At 37.3% G+C, this 17,660-nt stretch overlaps 1 protein-coding gene across 2 annotated transcripts in view; it reads right to left on the reverse strand.

The window, feature by feature from the left end:
* Positions 1-17,660, reverse strand: part of GRM1 (glutamate metabotropic receptor 1) — a 409,697-nt gene that overhangs the window by 12,138 nt on the left and 379,899 nt on the right. The window lies entirely within an intron of this gene.

Raw genomic sequence — 17,660 nt, forward strand, 5'->3', positions numbered from 1 at the left:
TCGCAGACAGAGTGTATCTGATGGTAGAGAGAGGGAGAGTGGCGAGAGACTGGAGGAATCTGCCACTTGGGGAGAATGCCATCTGATTCCCTGACCTTTAGGTCTCCTTATACAGCACATAGGATGATCTGATAAGGGGAGAAGAGCATTGAATGGTCATGGCAAGGCTAACGGGCAAACACGGGCAGCTGGCTTTTTACCATCATTTGTTGGAGTGAGGATAAGTGGGTTTCCCATGAATTAAGCAGCACTTCAGAAGGTAGTGGGAAAAAGCCATCTTGTTGCCACTCCACATAAGAGAGCTGCCAATCACAGAAAAGAATTTCAGGAACAAGAGGCTAAAGGTGAACCATCAGTGGGTGAACTCTGGGTGGATGGATGGGGGAATCTCAATCTGAAGGAACTCTCAGAGATGAAGTCCCCTCTAGGGATCCCTAAAAGTCCACAAATATTCCCTAAGTATCAGCATTGAGCACCTACCCCCAGATTCTGGTGACAACTATCCAGTGTTAATCAGAAGAGGACCACAACAGTCACAGTCAAGTCAAAGTCTTTGGCTATGTTTCCTATCTTTTTTTCCCACTAAAGTGGACACAAGAGGGGAAACAGAAGAGGGAGGAGCCAGCGATATTGCAGGAGAAGACCACGCCCCCTCCCATTCCACATCTTCCAGACTGAGGCCTGGCACGTGCGAGAAAGGAGAGATGTGAATTTGAGGTTTGAAACAAGAATACACTAGAATTCCTGAATTCAAGGAATCTCATCTGAAAGTAGAAGGTAGGAAAAAAGTCTTCCATAGCACAGTTGAAGGTAAAAGAGAAAAATAAAATTAATCTCTATGCGTATGCCTGCCAAGTTTGGGTCATTCAATAAATCATTTCAAAGTCCCAGAATAATTTGAAATCCTCACCCAAAGATAAAAACTTGAAACACCTTGTTGTAACTTCATTACTACTGTAATGATCCATTTATTTAAAAAAACAGACAAAAAAGATAATGTTTGCTATTAACCTTGCTGAAGTAATTTGTCCCTGACATTCAGTAGGGCCACCTGAAATCACAAAAATGATGACAACAATGAAAATACCAGCAAGTAGATGACAAGGGATAAAAGTATGATGCTTCACTATATAAATGAAGTTATCAGTAAGAAAGAATACTTAACCTACAAAATAATAGGACAACTTCATTTCTCAGGAAGAAAGGCAGAAAATACACTCAAGGCATTTGTCTTTCCCTTGCTAAACTGCCGGCGTCCCTTGAATCCCCCCGTTAATTCTACCTGTAGATAATGTCTGCATATGGCCTGGTCCCAGGGTGCTGGAAAGCCAGGACCCCACCCAGGCTGGCTCAGGGCCCTCTGGCCAGTACAGATGCACCACTTGTTCCTCATCAGAAGGCCCCTGCACTTGGGATTTAGTGGTCTACAGTCATCATTTTGAAAACTGCAATCCTTGTATCACTTAATTTGTGTTTTGTCAGTGATGTTTGTTGGGGAAATGGAGCATGCACTCAGGGCTTGGAGGCTCAGGCTTACCCAGGGTCCTGCCTCCCTGACTTCCCTGGTGCCCCCGGGACCCTCGGAGGCTTCACTACCTTGACCTGCCCAGGGATCACCGTCACTTTCCACCAGTGGCAGGGGCTCTGGGCATGAGAGCAGGAAGATCAAATCAGGGTCAAGTGCACGTGCTGTGGAGCACCTCAGGCAGTGATGGGTCTTCCCCTCCCTGGACTAGCAGGGCCACAGTGCGTTTGACAGGCAACACCACAGGAGTGAGCCTTTCATCCATCCTCTGTGCAGGCACTTCTAGTCCACCTCCTGTTGTCGTAATTCCCTTGAAGATCACTGGTCTGCCAGGGGCTAGGGTAGGGGGGAGGGGTGCGGGGAGATGTTTGGTTCCATTTCCCTGTAGTGTTAGGCCAGGGACTGGATGGGTGAGAATCTGGCGGCCTGAAGTTTGCACCAGCATGGAGTCGCTGAGTGAGGGCTGCAACACTTGGTAGAGTACACACTTGTCCCCCAAATCTCCTCCCCCACACCCGGCATGGGAGTGCGACAATAAATGGCAAACAAAAAACCACAAAGACAGGTTGAGAGAGAGACGACAGGAGAAAAGGCTTTATATAATAGTCTCTGTAACATTTCCCTCTGTATGTTCAACCAAGGGCCTCATGTTTTCTTTTTGTACCGGGCCGTGCAAATGATGTAGCTGGTCTTGTCTGCTGGGTGTATGATGATGCTAAAAACCACAGGGAAACACCTTGACAGCTCAAAGACTTGACATGCTGACATTCGCATAGGTGCACAGAGTGTGGCATGCCTGGACGATAGCCCTTCGGTCTCCCAGGGACGGGGGAGGGAAATCTGCGGCCTCTGGCACAGACTTGGAATTAACTGAGGCAGTTTGTGGACAGTTCTGTGGATCCTTTAGAAGTGGCAGTCATATTGACAGCCAAACTCCACACAGTAACTTCCAGCAATCCCAAAGCCACCTTAATTCACTATTGATTGAAATAGTTGAAAAAATTACAACATTTCCTTCATAGAGCCATTTTCTTCGGTCTCTGACTCTCTTTGTGTTGAAGTGAAATGTATATGCCCTATGCCTACAGATCTTACTTTTATGAAAGGGGTGGTGGATTAAAGGTTAGAGGCCAGAGCCTTGAAAAATCTAATGCCAGAGTGTCCATTTTATCACTGCACAGAAACTGAGAGGAACTTGACTTCAGGGTATTTTTAGCAACTGTAAAACCACATACTCAACCAACCAGATTCGGCAAGCCGGAGTAAAAGCTTGGAGGGAAAATGCAGCATATGGAGACTTGTCAAATATAAGTCCCAAATCTGTGCTTGAATCTTTTGGCAGAAACCATGGATTTAAAGAAACCCCAGAAATTTAGTAAGAAAGATTCCTCTTCAATTTCTTCTGAAAGTGCAGTTTTTTTTCTTTTCTTTTGCTCTTTTTTCCTTTCTCTTCTTTCCTTCTATTTTTCTTTCATCCTCTTTTCTTTTCTTTTTTCCTTTCCTCCTTCCTTCTCTTCTGCTCTCCTCTGCTCTTCCTATAGAGTCACTGCTTATGACAAGTTTCTCCCATCTGCTCTCATTGTCCGATTGTTCAACTGTCCTTTGTAGAAGAGACCTTCTCTCTTTGGGTGTACTTAGTCCCATATAACTTTATTTTAATGTGTTATTTTCTTTCTTTCTTTCTTTCTTTTTTTAAGATTTTATTTATTTGACAGAGAGAAACACAGTGAGAGAGGGAACACAAGCAGGGGGAGTGGGAGAGGGAGAAGCAGGCTTCCCGCTGAGCGGGGAGTCTGACGTGGAGCTCGATCCCAGGACCCTGGGATCATGACCTGAGCCAAAGGCAGATGCTTAATGACTGAGCCACCCAGGAGCCCCATAATGTGTTATTTTCCTTACAGTAGTTCATTCATATGTCAGTTTCTGTTCAAGGAATGATTCTTCACATGAACTTGAGAAGTTGTTACAAACAGGTTTCACTCAAGGTAGTGCAGAAGTAGGATGGCTGGATAAAGGCCCAGGAAACCAGGCACTCTCCAACTGTGTATCTGCCCCTCTCAGATTCAGTTTTCTCATCCATAACGGGTTGTTGAAAGAATAAATGTGAAAATGATTCTAAGTAGCAAAATGTTATCGCAGCTTAAGGTATCACTATTAAAACCCTTTCTCTGAAGGATGGAGGAACAAAAGCACAGACAAAAGACCCAGATATTTTAAATCCCAGTGAGATTTAAAGTAGACTAATCCAGAGTATCTCAAAGTTTACTTCATTGTACTTCAGAATGTATTTAAGAATTTCAATAATTTCTACTAAAAAATAAACTCTCTTCAGATTGTGGAGGATGGTGTTTGTGGGGTGGGGTGGGGAACACTAGTGACACTGAATGGATGTGGCAGGAGCGGGTGAAAGCTAGGGACAGAGCAGGTTAACCATCTGTCTGCAGTTGCGTTTCTGTGAGGGGTTTGGTAGTGAGTCTACTTTTAGCAGAGAGAAGCAGTCTATACAATTCCAGATGGTCAGTTTACCATGGAAATAATAATGTGGCAGCTGTCCAAAGTAATCATAAAGATTGGCAGCAACCATTCAAGACCATTTTAGCAGAGTGTAGTCCACCTTTTATTTGTAGTGGTTATAGATAAATATAGGATAATTTATGCCTCTGATTGTTTTCCAAAGCCAAATGCATTTTTTTTCTTATCTGAATTTAAATATTTATTTCTAAATATTTGTTCGTCAGAGAGGAGAGTGGAGCTCTGATTGTATATGAAAGCCCTCTGTAAATGGTAATTTCTTCTACTCTTCATTTTAGTACATGGATATCTAATACTGTACATTAATGTTCTTTATATAAACACACAATGCAGTTTCTCCAGAGAGGTGTAAATACTGTTCTTTAAAGAGAATTTTAATTATAAAGATTTCTAAGCTAATAAGAGCTTATAGAAAATGACCTAATAAAATTCAATTTAATTATTATAGATTTGCCAAATATGAACATTTTTTCCTTATATAAGGTTTTCTTTCTTTTGAAAACATTAAGAACATATTTGAAGCCCTCTGTATATTATTCTTAATACTAATCTAGCCTTTCCCAGGGAAAACTTGGTATATGAATCATCGCTTGGCAGAATTTAATAGTTTTACAACATATATTCATATGTGTTAATAAATAATATATGGTAGTGTTTGCCATGTTATTAGATTTTATTGACATGGCATCACACTATTTCCATTCAGTAATTTGCCCATTTTTTTCCATTTTGTATTACATTAATAGGTACAGTTCTAATTCTGTGTGTGTGTGTGTGTAATGTTATTCACCAGACAATACATCATTAGTTTTTGATGTAGTGTTCCAAGAACAGTTCTAATTCAGTTGCTTAAATTAAACTGAATACATACCACACTACCAAAAATATGCTCAATTCTACTGATGTCCACTTAGGTTGTTTCCTACATTTTGCTATTTTAAGCAATGCACAGTAAACATTCTAGATTATGTCTCCTATACACATATATGGGAGAGTTTTCCTAAGTTATGGACTTATTTTTTTTTTAAAGATTTTATTTATTTATCAGAGAGAGAGAGGGAGAGAGAGCGAGCACAGGCAGACAGAATGACAGGCAGAGGCAGAGGGAGAAGCAGGCTCCCTGCTGAGCAAGGAGCCCGATGTGGGACTCGATCCCAGAACGCTGGGATCACGACCTGAGCCGAAGGCAGCTGCTTAACCAACTGAGCCACCCAGGCGTCCCAAGTTATGGACTTAGAAGTAGAGTTGGTGGATTGTTGTGAGGGTACGTTCATCTTTCTTATATATGGCCAAATTTCTCTACCAAGTGCTTGCCCAATTTAGACTAGTATGTGAGAATTCATATTATTGTTTCTGTTTGTTTTTCAGACATCTTTTTTTAAAAAAAAAAGGCTTTTATTATGAAAATTTTCAAAAATATAAAAACATGAAGAAAATACTAAAATGAACACCATATCCCTATTCAGCTTCAATAATAATATATATGTGAATCTTGTTCTGTCTATACTGACATTTATTTAAAGAAAAGTTAAATCATTATGTTTCATCCATAAGTAATTCAGTATCTAGGCCTATAATATAAGTGCACATTTTTATAATAAAAAGAAAAATAATAATATTATTATATCTAAAATACATTCATAGTAATTCTTTAATATTTGATATTAAATGTTTACTATTAAAGTCACTATTTGGATTTCCCTGATTATCTCATATATTTTTATTTTACTTTTGATTTTCAAATCAGCATCCAAACAAGATCTGTGTAGTGCATTTTGTTGGTGACTCTCTTAAGCTTTTTTTAATCTATAGATGTTCCCTTCTCCTTTTTTGATGACTATTTATTTGTTGAAAAAATACTGATTGTTTCCCAGATTATAGATTTTACTAGTTGAGTAAAATGTTCCTCTGGTTTACTGGTTGAGTAAAATATGTTCCTCTGCCACCTATATTGCCTATGAAATGATAGTTAGTTCTGAGGGCTTGATCAGAATCATGATTGTGCAAGGAGTATAACATATAGGAGATAGTGTTTGCTCCCTATCATACCAGACCAAAAGGCACATAAATTGGGGTGTCTATTAATCACATTAAGATTGATCAGTAGGTTCAGGTGTGATCAGCCTAATGCATATGTTACAAAACTTCCCATCAGCCTTTCATCTAATGGTTTTAGCAGTCACTGATGATCATTATGGAGATCATTTTATTACAAAACTGCAAAATGGCATTATTACGATTCTATCATCCTTTCTGTATTTGTCAGTTAGATTTCTTTTCTAAAGTAGAATTTCCCCTCATCAGATACTTAGTTCCTTTGATGTAGAGTTCAAACAGAAAACACAAGACAAATGGGTGATTCTTTTCTTTTCTTTAGAAATGTTCAGAATAATGATTTGGTTTTCTAACACCCTCCAACAGCGATCAGTGTATCACCTGTGGCTCTGCTTCCATTGTCTAATTGTTTCCTTGACTTTTTGTAATATTATCCGAACTTTTCCATGCCTAAACCTATGATACCTTCACACTTAAACACATAAAGCACACACACACACACACACACACACATTCAAAAGCACACATACACATATAAAATAAGATTCTGTAGAGGCAGTACATGGTAGATGGTATTATCTGTGCTAGAGTTGCTTTACCACCTTATCTGTTAAGCAGAAGAGGACAGATTATCTTAATCTAATCCAGAACTGAGCTGAGTCAAAGTTATTTTATAACTGGGACAGGAACTGGTCTACTCTATGGTATATCCCTTCAGGACTTTCAACAGAGCATCTGACTGTGCACTAGTACACCTCATCTGGTGGGTGTTTATCACCTCAGCATTAAGAGGCTATGGGAGCTTCTGGCCAGCTTTTCAAAGATTTTCAGCTTAGATTTTTGGCTTCCTGACCCACACAACTTCAGAATTAGGCAAATGATGGGGAGCCCTGACCCTAAGACTGAGTGCCTCTGAGTCTCCAATTTTGTCAGTCCAGCATCAAGTGGTTGCTAAAGGCATTTCTGTTTTTTTATTCCCCCCAAAGGTGGGTCTGTCTCCTTTATTGAAAGACTCCATGAAAATACCACTCTATGTCAGAAGTGTTTAGTTTATCTTTTAACCCTTCTGATCTGCTCAATTGCAGGCAATTGCAAATGTTTTGAGAGAGAAGCTAGACATGTGTTGAAGCCTCTCTCTCTCTCTCTCTCTCTTCTTAGCACTTCAGTCTGATGGCCACAGCATCTCTTCTGCTTTCTCTCCTCCCTCCACTGACTCTGCTTGGGCCATGACTGGATACTCAGCTTGGGTCATGCCTGGATTCTATTCCCTCAGTGCGGCCTGGAGTTGGCAGATGCTCCCTGAGAAAAGCAGCTGCAGATCACTGGTTCACTTCTTGGTTCTCCTCTCTCTGGTATTCTAGTCTCACTCTCCTTATCACTTCAGTAACTCCCTGATAAAAAAAAGTTTTTGTTCTTTTATATACATTCCTGAAATTTCTTTACTCTTCACAAGATTTTGCACATATTTCCTTTAGCATTCAAACATATTTATCAAGTTTTTGACCACATTACAATGTATATTATTTCTTTGCATCTCCCCCGTGATCCTTTTCACTTTGTATTATATAAGTTATTGATGTTAATTCTTATCTCCTACATTTGATAGGCCATAGTTTCTGAAGGGCAGATTCTATATCAGGTTTACCATTGTGTGCTTCTTATCTCCCTTTTTTCCTGCCCCAACTTTTGGAAATAAAAGGAAACCATATAATCTCTCATGCAAAGAATGATCACTTTTAAGAATGAAGGGAGTGACTTAAAAGTCATCTTATGACAAAATGCATAACCAGGGACTTTGGTGGAGGACGTGAAAATACATATGGGCACCCACTTAGAGTAAATGAATGAATGACTGAAAAAACCAAAACAGAATGGAGAAATAATCCTAATAGGAAAATAAACCAGAAATACTTCTGAATTTCTTCATCACTTTGGTAGTTTCAGGAATATCAAAAACGCTAATTGTTTTTATAACTAATTCCTAAATTAATTTTAATATTAAATATTGAATGTCATAAAATCCCCACTGAAAATTAAGTTTACAAATAATAAGTAAAAACATGTATGTATTTATATGTGTGCGTAAAAATGAGGATGTACCAAAAAAATGGTAATCGTGGTTTTACTTCTGTGTATTCATAGAATTATAGATAATTTGTGCTTTCCTATATTTTCCAAATTGACTACAATAAATATTTATCACTTTTTTAAATATGAAAAATAAGCACAATAAATAAATATTATTCTAAAAAAGTTTATAATAATATAATTTGGGAGTAAAATTCCTTCTCCTCATAGCTTTACCCCAGTAAACTACGGCATTGCCTAGGATCTGTGAATATATTTTCTTCTGCTGAAAAAAAGGGTTGAAATAAAAACTCTACAAATACATATTAAAATATGAGCTACTAAAGAACAATATCAAATAAAAAGTATAGAATTTGGAAATTCAAACTAATACCTTTATGAAAACCAGTATAATATTGCAATGTGTAATTTAAAGTTGCCAAGAGAATAAATCAAAAGTTCTTATCCCATGACAAAAACAAAAACAAAAAAAAAGCACACACACAACTTTTGTGACTTTGTGTGGTGATAGATGCTAACTAGACTTATTATGGTGATCAATTCACAATGTGCCCAAATATCAAATCATTATATGGTACACTTAAAACTAATAGTTTATATGTCACTTATACCTGAATTTAAAAAAAACGGGGTGGGGGAATATCAGTTAAAAATTGGAAAACTAGATTATCTCAAATTTCTCTCAGAACTAATATTCATTTAACTGAAGACTCTTCTTATGAAGTTAATTATAGTCCACAGTGATACAAACCATTAATTTTATGTATCTCTGTGAATACAGATGGGGGGGGGTCTCAGTTACCTAAATTGACCTAAATCATAGAATCCATAAAGTTTTTGTATATTTTGTACTTTTACATATGTGCTTATCTCAATTTGAACATGAATCATGTTAAGTTTCTTGTATCTCTAGCATTTGACAAATATCTAAATAAAATATGAAAAAATCATGTTTGCCAAACATGTTATATATGGCATAGAAATTAAGTGATCATGGCAAATTAATGCAGGTGTTTAGAAAACAGAAAATAGTTGCTGATAACTCATCATAACTTGTGATTCATGGGGGTGCCTAGGTGGCTCAGTCAGTTGAGCATCTGCTTCTTGATTTCAGCTCAGGTCATGATCTCAGGGTCATGAGATTGAGTCCCAAGAAGGGCTCCACACTCATTGAGAAGTGTGCTTGAAATTCTCTCTCTCTCTCCCTCCCTCTCCCACTGCCCCTCCTGCTTATGCTCTCTCTCTCTCTCAAATAATAAATAACTTGTGATTCATTAATCATAATTTCAAGTTCAGTTTAATTTTGATCAATTAAAAATGATGACTCCTTGGGGCACCCGCCTGGTACAGTCAGTTAAGCATCTGACTTTTGATTATAGCTCAGGGTTGTGAGTGATCTCAGGGTGAAATTAAGCCCTGAATTGGTCTCAGTGCTTAGCACAGAGTCTGCTTAATATTCTCTCTCCCTTTGCCTTTCCTCACTCTCTAAAATAAATAAATAAATCTTTTTAAAAAATGATGAATTCTTGTTATATATTTGATTTGCTAAAAAGACCAGGATTGTCAGTCAACTATTTGCCTACCCCTTGACAAAATATTTAAAAAATTGAAAAAAAAAAAAAACAAATAATTACTTTGGTAAGAAGCTTAAAATTGAAGTAATGATAACAAAAAGGACTTAGGTCACCTAAATCTAGAATTGTGTGAGGCTTCTGATATTCTTGTCTATGGCATTCACAGTATTAGGTAAGTTTCTATTAAAGTTTATTTTATGCTACCATTTCTCTTTAAGCAGAGGCATTAATATCTTCATGTCACCACCCATCAAACCTGAAAAAGAATCAAATAGCAATTATCTTGTGATTTCCTTGTATTAGATGTATAGTCCCCATAGCCCTAAAAGAAATTATAATGATATCGTAGCTTACTGAAAAATGAGAGGGGGAGATACTAAAATTGGTATAAGAGGACATCGGCTTCCAGCTAATATGTAATACCTTGGGGTAAAACAACTCTCTCACTGAGAACAACTAGAAAAAGCAGATTCAATATTTTTAAAACTCATTTACAGACATTGAAAACTGTCATGGCAATCAGAATCCAACGTACCAAGTCAGAAATCCAAGTCAGAAAGAAGAGAACTTCAGAAAAGTAAGTGGATAATCTTCAAACTATTTTGCTCTGGGAACACTTGATGATTCTTGGTTCAGGAAAAACAGACTGAGCATGCAGGCAGAGGATCTTAACGAAGAGGGAAAGCAGCAAGAAAAACTTTATAAATGCATAGGCCTATAGACATAAAAACTGATTTCAAGTCTTCCAAGGCAACAAGGACTTAAGGAGCCAAGATTCTGGAAGGAGGTCTCAATCTCTCTCTCTTTCTCTCTCTCTCTCTCTCACACACACACACACACACACACACACACACACACAAAGAGACTAACACTTAGGAGGTTCCCTCATGAAAACTGTACAAATCTCAGGCTGCACAAAGCACAGGATACAAAGTTAAGTAGAAAGCTGCAGGAAATCAGAATGAAGTTTCTGGAAGTCTCACAGCACTGAGGAATCACATTTGAAGTTAAAGGCATTTAAATAATGTGGAGCCTATGGAAAGAGTGGGGACCCACAGGACCCCTGGAGAGCTGTACCCTAGTAAAAGGATGTGCCAGCTGAAGCAGAATAAACTTTACAAAACTAAAATACACACTCAAATCATCTCAGTAAATCACCGAAGGGTGTACATATCAGGAATATACCAGCATGTATCGATTGTGCAAAACAATAATAGTCATGTAATATGAGATGTAAAATGTGTGCAGAATTAAAATGCACAACAGAAAAGCACAAAAGTTGACACAAAGCAAATGCAATTAAAGTATTTTAAGATCCTGGCTTTGTTTGGGAAGTGTTAAACTACTAATTTATTTAAGATTACAAAAGTCAGGAAATCCTTATTTTACTCTCTAGGGTAACCATAAAAAGAATAATTAAAAAAATGTTAAGCTAAAAAATTAGTAGATGGGAAAATTGAGTATTAAAATGCTGTATTAATCCAAAGAAGGTAAGAAAGAAGAGAAAAACAAAAGGAGAATAAACATAAATGGAAGTAATCATTCCACCGAGACAAGCAGAAATTAAGTAGATATAAATATGATTATGCCAGCAATTAGACCAACTGAAGTTAGCTAAATATTCTAATTCAAATATAAGTATTATCAAAATGATTAAGAGACAAAATCTAAATCTAACCATGTGCAGCTTATGAGAGATATTCTTTAAACATAAGGAACAAAAAAGCTGAAAAACAAAGGATGGAAAATGTATAACAAGCAAACATTAACCAAAACTAAAAGCTATTAGCTACACCAGTGTCAGACAAGGTAGACTCTATTTTGGCTAACCAATATAGAAGAGAACCAAGGAGAATTTATTTTAGGAAATCCAGGAATGGATTAGTATTCAATAATAATTCAGTTTATTCCCCCATGTTAACAGAGTAAAGTAGAAAAAAAAATCGGATATTTCAACTGATGCAGATAAAAAGATTTTGACAAAATTCAATTCCAGTTTATGATAGATTTCTCAGCAAACCGAGGGTATATAGGAGTATCCCCAACCTGATAAAGCTAAATTATGAAAAACCCTGGATGTAATGTCATGTACAATGATGAAATTTTGAGTAATGGTAATGATGTTCAGAGCCAGAATGGCCAAAACAGTAATAATGCTGGAGTAGTTATATTACTTAATTTTAAGACAATACAAGATTTAGGAATAGAAAACAGTGTGGTATTTTCGTAAAGATAGGCAAATATATCAATAGAACAGAATAGAGAGTCCATAACTGGGACTAAAACACCAATGTCATTTAATGAGGGAAGGAAAGTCTTTTCAAAAATTAAGCTGGGCAGAAGATATGAACAGACACTTCTCCAATCAAGACATACAAATGGCTAGCAGACACATGAAAAAATGTTCATCATCACTAGCCCTCAGGGAGATTCAAATTAAAACCACATTAAGATATCACTTTACACCAGTTAGAATGGCCAAAATTAACAAAACAGGAAACAACATGTGTTGGAGAGGATGTGGAGAAAGGGGAACCCTCTTCCACTGCTGGTGGGAATGCAAGTTGGTGCAGTCTCTTTGGAGAACAGTGTGGAGATTCCTCAAGAAATTAAAAATAGAACTTCCCTATGACCCTGCAATTGCACTCCTGGGTATTTACCCCAAAGATACAGATGAAGTGAAAAGAAGGGCCATCTGTACCCCAATGTTTATAGCAGCAATGATCATGGTCGCCAAACTATGGAAAGAACCAAGATGCCCTTCAACGGATGAATGGATAAGGAAGATGTGGTCTATATACACTATGGAGTATTATGCCTCCATCAGAAAGGACGAATACCCAACTTTTGTAGCAACATGGACGGGACTGGAAGAGATTATGCTGAGTGAAATAAGTCAAGCAGAGAGAGTCAATTATCATATGGTTTCACTTATTTGTGGAGCATAACAAATATCATGGAGGACAAGGGGTGTTAGAGAGGAGAAGGGAGTTGGGGTAAATTGGAAGGGGAGGTGAATCATGAGAGACTATGAACTCTGAAAAACAATCTGAGGGGTTTGAAGTGGCAGGGGGGTGGGAGGTTGGGGTACCAGGTGGTGGGTATTATAGAGGGCACGGATTGCATGGAGCACTGGGTGTGGTGAAAAAATAATGAATACTGTTTTTCTGAAAATAAATTAATTAATAAAAAAAAATTTAAAAAAATTAAGCTGGCAAAACAATTTCTATTTTAAAAAAGTTAAAAGAACCTTGACCTATTCCTTACACCATGTATTTTAAAAGTATTACAGTACTAAATGTAAAAGTCAAAATTATAAAGGTCCTAATTATGAATTATAAATTATAAAGGTCCTAGAAGAAAATTTTGAGGACTTAGAATAGGCAAAATTTTTTAAACTGAACACAAAAAGCACTAACCATAAAAGAAATGATAAATTGAACTTCATTAAAATTAAAAACTTCTGCTCATCAAAAGATACCACTAAGAAAATGAAAAGTCAAGTCACAGATTGAGAAAATACTATAATACATGTATCTGGCAAAATCTCATATCCAGATTATAAAAAGAAGCCCTAAAAATAAATACTAAAATACAAATGACCCAGTAAAAAATAGGCAAGAATTTGGATAGATATTTCATAAAAGAGGACATATAAATGATCAAAAAGTACATGAAAAGAATTTTGAGGTCATTAGTCATCAGGAAAATGCAATTTGAAACTATAATTAAATTCTATGACGTACTCATTAGAATGACTAAAATGTGAAAAATTATCAACACCAAATGGATCTCATACACTCTTAGTAGGAGTATGAAATGGCAAAATCTCTTTGGCAGTTTCTTGTAAATTAAATATGCAGCTGCCTTATCATCCAGCAATTCCACTTCTAGGCATATACGTACGAAGAATGAAAATATATGTTCATAAAACCTAGTATATATATGTTGATTGTAGCTCTATGTATGATAGTGAGAGTTGGAAACAAACTAAATGCCCATTAGCACATTAGATGAAACAAATTTTAGTATATTTATACAACATAATATTAATCAGCAATTAAAAGGAATAAACTGTTGATCCATGCAAGAATGTGGACCAATGTCTTTCACACAACATGAGGAATGGCGATATAAGAGAAATCTACTATATGATTTCAATATTTTGAAATTCAAGAACAGGCAAATTAATCTATGGGGATTGAAATCACAGTAGTGGTGATTGGAAAGTGGAAGAGATTAGAAAAGAATGAGGGAAACTTCTATGGTGAAGACAATGCTCTTTATTTTGACTGCAGGTGCGTTAATGGGGTATATCATGAAATTTTCTAAGTTAATCAAACTGCCATTAAAATCTACACATAGTTGGGATGCCTGGATGGCTCAGTTGGTTAAGCGGCTGCCTTTGGCTCAGGTCATGATCCCAGCGTCCTGGGATCGAGTCCCTCATCAGGCTCCTTGCTCAGCAGGGAGCCTGCTTCTCCCTCTGCCTCTCCCTACCACTCTGTCTGCCTGTGCTCACACGCTCTCTCTCTCTAACAGATAAATAAATAAAATCCTTAAAAAAAATCTATGCATAGTGATATAATTATGTAACTATGCTTCAATAAAAAAGAATACGAAATGAAAGGATAAAAAAGATTAGAAAGAAAATGTACATATTGAAGTTGGCCAAAAAAGTTTCAATATACAGATATTAGAAATGTTTGAAGGGGAAAAAAAAGCAAGGAAATGAATACTGAAGATTATATATAGCTCAAGAAAATTTTCCTGAAATTGTAAAAAATAAGACCTGTAACTACACATTGAAAGTACTGACAGAGGAAAACCAATATGAAGACATGTTCTAGTAAAACAAGCAGACTTCATAGGAAATGGAAATATTTTATTTTGGATGTCTAGGAAAAAACTAGCAGGTGATTTATAAGGGAAAATAGATAATCATCAGAATTTGGGGCAATAGATCTCTATGTTAGCTGTAACTAGAAAGGCAAATTGAAAACAAAATGTGCTCCCTAAATTTTATAGCCAGCAAAACCAATATTTGACATAAAGGCTGTAGATGAACTGTTTTCAAGAAGCAAAAATTGAGTGACTATTGTTCCTATGATTAAATCCCCGAAAAATCTATTCTGGGCTAAGCTTATGGGCTTCAGACTACCAAAATAACTAGGAAGACATCATCATGAAGACTGGAAGTTAAGTATTAAACCCATCCTTGGGGCACCTGGGTGGGTCAATGGGTTAAGCCTCTGTCTTCAGCTCAGGTCATGATCTCAGGATCCTGGGATCGAGCCCCGCATCGGGCTCTCTGCTCAGCAGGGAGCCTGCTTCCTCCTCTCTCTCTGCCTGCCTCTCTGCCTACTTGTGATCTCTCTCTGTCAAATAAAAAAATAAAAATTTTAAAATTAAACAAAAAAAACCCATCCTTTATTGTAGGACTAAAATTAAATGAAGGTTAAAAGGGAGAACATATAGTATGTAATGACTATATACTCAGATAATGTAGATACAGTAAAATTAGTTTAAAAGGGAAGGATGAGAAGATCAGATGTGAACTACCATATTTAACATTTTTTGAGTAATTAATTGGTTGTGGTAGTATTAGTAGTTATCCTAAGACACTTGAATGGCTACTGTGGAATAACATAATTATCTACCTCTGAGACATTTCAATCCTACCATCTCCTGTTTCCTTGGAAACGAGGATTCTTCCTGTAGAATAAAGGAAATACATATGTGTAGTAAATAACATATGAGTTATGAACTTCTGGATCAGAAAGGCTGAGAACAGCCTTACACACTTTAATAATTAAACATTTGATAGCATTGAGCTAAGACAGCTTATTTCACTCTATTAATTCTAGGGATCCTCTTGTCGTTGGGACTTAAATTTTCAAAGAGCCCATGGGTCTTCAGCGCCTTCACCCATCTCCACATCACAGAGGTCTATGACCATTTCTAATGTTTGTTTTGGTGACTGTTCTTCTTTGCTTTAATGTCTGATCAACCCCCACTCTTATAGATCAATCATGGTATAGATGTGCTAACACATTTAGTCTGGTAACAGTTAAATGTTATAGGCTTTGGAGCCAAACCATCCTGAGGTGACTGCATATCTCTGTTTATTTTATAGGTCTTAAAAGGGAATTTTGTGAGCAACCTCACTTTTTGCCTTATTTATTAATTATTTATCTGAGATCTCTCTTTTCACCACCACCTGCCCAAGCCCTGGGTCAGGCCACTATAGTGTCCCACCTGGAGCCTACTCCCCAAGTCCAGGGTCTTGAATCTTGGTCCCCAGCACTCCTCCGTGCTGAGGCTGGAGTGCCAATTATAAAACTCGTAGCTCACGGATGGCCGGATGACCTTAGTGGATTTTCATGGTTCAGATGGTAAGATCCAAGCTCCAAAGCCCTCAAACTAGACCCTATCTGGTCATAGCTGACTGGTCCAGTTTCTTCTCATCATACTTTTCATTCTTTCTTGTCTGCGGGCATCCTGGAATTGCTTCATTTCCTTTAGCCTTGAGTATTTTTTCTGCACAGTGCCTTTACATTCTGATTCCTTGACTGCTCTACTCCATTAGTCCCCTCCTGCCATCCCTAGCTAACCCCTTCTCTGCTTCAGAAGTCTTATTTAAATAATGCTGCTTCCTGGAACATGGCCAGGCTCCCTGCACTGCGACTGGTTAGATCCCTCTAATGACACTCCATAACTCTTTATATTTAGTCTTAACAACACTAACTACACTTGTATTTACCTGTTCCATGTCTGGTTTCCTGGCTAGATTTTCACCTCCATAAAGGCAGGGGGTGGATCTGTTTTGCTCACCACTCTATTTCCTGCACTGTTCCAGTACTAGGCACATACTAGGCACTTGAAAATCATTTGTTGAGTGAATGAGTCATTAGTGGTTCTCTTACCAAACTTAAAAGGTATGTATCAAGTCTTGAAACCATACTAACTATCAGAGCAAAAGTGATTTTATACTAGGATCAGCTCTGGAGTAACTTTTGACTTTAAACATTCAGAGCTAAATATTTTTTGTAAGAAGAGTTACTGTCAGCCCTATTGGAAACACCCCCATCCCGCCCCCCCCCGCCCCCAACTATGCTACAGTATCTCTTGCCTCTACATCTTTCTCTGCCTTAAACATTTTCCCTGTACCTTCCCCAACCTTAACCCACTGCTTGGTCTAGCTAATGGCAGCCATTATTCTTAGCTATCTTAGATCCCTGCCTGACTCCATCCATGGTCTACACTGGAGGCCCCTTCTGTTATGTCTCCTGAACATGCTATCCATCCTTTCTGTCCTAGGACTACACTGCCACATTGTTGTCAGGGCTCTTGCTGGTGTCCTCTGCTCAATTCAAAATTCTGTGGGATTATAGATCATTCAATATTTTTTCACCGGTAAATTGTCCACAGTTTGTAAAGTAGTAAGCCCTCCATATTTTTTTTTAAGCAAAGGACTGAATTATGAAAACTTAACTAAAATTGCTTGAAATACTAAAATTTGCAATAAGACACTGACAGAATCAATGGCTAAAGTCACGGAGCTGGCTAGTGACATAGATCCATCCTTCCGTTTCTTCACTGCTACTCCTGCCCTCTGGTCATAAATCCTTCTATTATACTTTGATCACGTATGTCTTTTTTTTTCTTTTTTTTTTTTTAATTTATTTATTTACTTTTGATCATGTATGTCTTAATTTTTTTTTCTTGGTTAATCTTTCCCACTCCCCCTCCCATAGCCATCTAATCCAGGTAACATAAGCAGTGCAAAATGGAAAATGATATTAATTCCCACAATGTTTGAGAGAACTTACTAGGAGCAAACTAACTATACATTTTTATAGCTGGAAAAATCAGGGAAAGGAAAA

The sequence above is a fragment of the Mustela putorius genome, unplaced genomic scaffold (genome assembly GCF_011764305.1).
Source record: "Mustela putorius furo isolate JIRA1106 unplaced genomic scaffold, ASM1176430v1.1 tig00003863_pilon_pilon_pilon, whole genome shotgun sequence".
Lineage (NCBI taxonomy): Eukaryota > Metazoa > Chordata > Mammalia > Carnivora > Mustelidae > Mustela > Mustela putorius.